Here is a 2829-nt window from a genome sequence, read left to right as displayed (position 1 = left end):
TTAATATATTATTGAGTTATTTACATCTTAAGAAAAGAGAAAATTATAAATGGTGCCCACAGATTGATTAAACACTAGGGAAGCATTAAAATAAGCTTACATAAGAAAATTTTGTAATGAATAGAAAAGTGGTCTCATATTCAAAGTAACATAATTACGTGATACGTAAAAAATACAAATAATTGCGTGTGTTTTTAAGTGAAAACGTGGATGATGAATTAATACTTTATTAATTAAAGAGTATATATGATATATTGTATGTGCAGCTATTAAACATAGCATTACGTATGATCTATTGCGAATAGCTGCAGAAGAACATCAAATTATCTTACATAAATATAATAATATTACTCTAAAATTAAAAAGAAATGTGTAATTTATGATTATTCAGGTGTCTCTGGAGAAACTGATCAAGTGAAAGAAAAAAACAAATTTTTCATGCATTGCTATCATGTAATTTGAATTTGATGTTTTTTTGTACAAAGAAATATAGTAATTGATATATATTTAATATGGTTTGATTTAGAGTGAGTCTTGAAGAAATAAATTTCTTAGATAGTACAGTTTGTGAGATATGTTGAAATGTCTCGAGAATATGTTGTGAGAAACAAAAAATGTGATGTACTTAAAAATTTTATTTGTCTTCCTAAAGGATTTTCTTTATAATATTTAATTACAAATAAATATAAATTATTGTCTACTTTTAACAATATTGTAGACCTGTTCACCCTGAAAATTCTAAAAGTTGAATACTATTCTTTCTCGAGACTGATTATTTTATTACTTCAATAAATCTTACAAACATTTGTACAAATATTTTAAGAAAATGAAGACATCATACAAAATGTCTTTGATATGCATCACTCGAAATTTACATTATTAATTTTTTGTTCTCTCGGAATAATATATATGAAAGAAAATTCTTTAAGAGATAGAGAAAAATCAAACTGTAGGTGGAAATTAACATTTATTAATGATTTTTATATAAATATTTTATCATATATAAATATACAACATGCATATCAAAATTCAAGATATGCAATGCTTTGTTTAAATAGATCGAGTATGTTAACATTGCGAAGTACTCGGAATGTGAAAACAAAGAAAAAAAATAGATGTTATGGTCTACGATATTCGATAAACATATAATTTTGACAAAAGAACTGCGTGACTTTGGCGAATCGTTGGTTGTCGAATTGCACTTCTTTTCACTAAATGTCCCTTAAAAAATGAAAATTGCTAATTGATTGATTGATTGATTGATTGATTGATTGATTGATTGATTGATTGATTGATTGGTTGGTTGGTTGGTTGGTTGGTTGGTTGGTTGGTTGGTTGGTTGGTTGGTTGGTTGGTTGGTTGGTTGATTGTTTGGTTGGTTGGTTGGTTGGTTGGTTGGTTGGTTGGTTGGTGTGTGTATGTGTGAGAGGGAGAGAAAACAAAAAAAATGGTGCAAGTATTTTACTACAGTGACCTGGCAGATTCCGATATTAAAATATTTTGCGATGAGAAACGTACGAACGATTCTTCCCGAAGAAATATCCTGTGCAAGCTTCTTTTCTACGTCGACTTTTTGTGTAACTAAAATTTAAAAAAAGATAGAGATCGTAATGGCTCGATGCGAAAAATCCTAAAATCAGTCTTATGATCTGTACACAAAAATCTGTCTGACGAGCGAAGGGTAATTTGTTTTTCGTATATGGTGATTTTTTATGTTCAATAATTTTAAGTAATCTACCGAGGCATGATAATTTATATAATTAGATTTATTTATGTGCATATACTAAAAAAATTATGGTGCGTCTCTCAGTTTAAAAATTCTGAGTATTCTCGTACGTCCTTATTTTATTTTTACTTATTACAAGCCGGTGTTTATCCCTGTCTATATTTTGTTCTTTTTTTCCAATTTTCTTTTTTCTTATATTCTCTTTTTTGTTTTTAATTAATTAAGTTTCAGTTACAGATACGTATGTATGGTATTAGATTTGTTTTTAAATTCACATAAATTGAGAGAGAAAGAGACAGAGATTCAAAGGGAATGATAATTTTGAGGCATGATATGGTATGGAAAAACATATATAAATATATGTTCAATAAGAAGGTCGATCTCGCAAGAACAGGTAGTAGTCGTGATGATAAAGAAAGATATGTATGACAATGGCGATGACGATGATGACGATGATGATGACGATGATGATGACGATGATAATGATGATGACAATGACAATGACAATGACAATGACGATGATAATGATGATGACAATGACAATGACAATGACAATGACGACGACGACGACGATGATGATGATGATGATGATGATGATGATGATGATGATGATGATGATGGTGGTGGTGGTGGTGGTAATGGTCATGGTAATGATCATAACGACGATGATTTGCCCATCGTGATTGTACTGCAGAAAACAGAGGAAGGGAAACTTTTACATCAATTTATTAAAGATTTAACGATTGTGAGACTGATCGATGTATTTAGCAGATAATTTTTATTTACATACAACTATTAGGAATAGGCGAAAATATATTGTACCATTCGTGCATATAATATTAATGAAATTCTAATGATAATAATAAGAAACGATGACTGCCGCAACAAATATATCTCGTTATCGCAATGATTATTATATACATACCGTATGGAACATTTGTATATACATATATACATTAATTCTAGATTAACACGCCCAATTCTGAGCATTGTACAATGGTCATGGAAGTATTAAATTGTAATCGATTATCCCATGATTTGTTCCATTGTTAAAACGTGATACAATTAATGAAATAATCGATTACTACGATCGAGGAAAAAAA

Source organism: Eufriesea mexicana, unplaced genomic scaffold (genome assembly GCF_001483705.2).
Source record: "Eufriesea mexicana isolate 0111107269 unplaced genomic scaffold, ASM148370v2 scaffold10344, whole genome shotgun sequence".
Taxonomy (NCBI): domain Eukaryota; kingdom Metazoa; phylum Arthropoda; class Insecta; order Hymenoptera; family Apidae; genus Eufriesea; species Eufriesea mexicana.
This window is presented reverse-complemented; position numbering follows the sequence as displayed.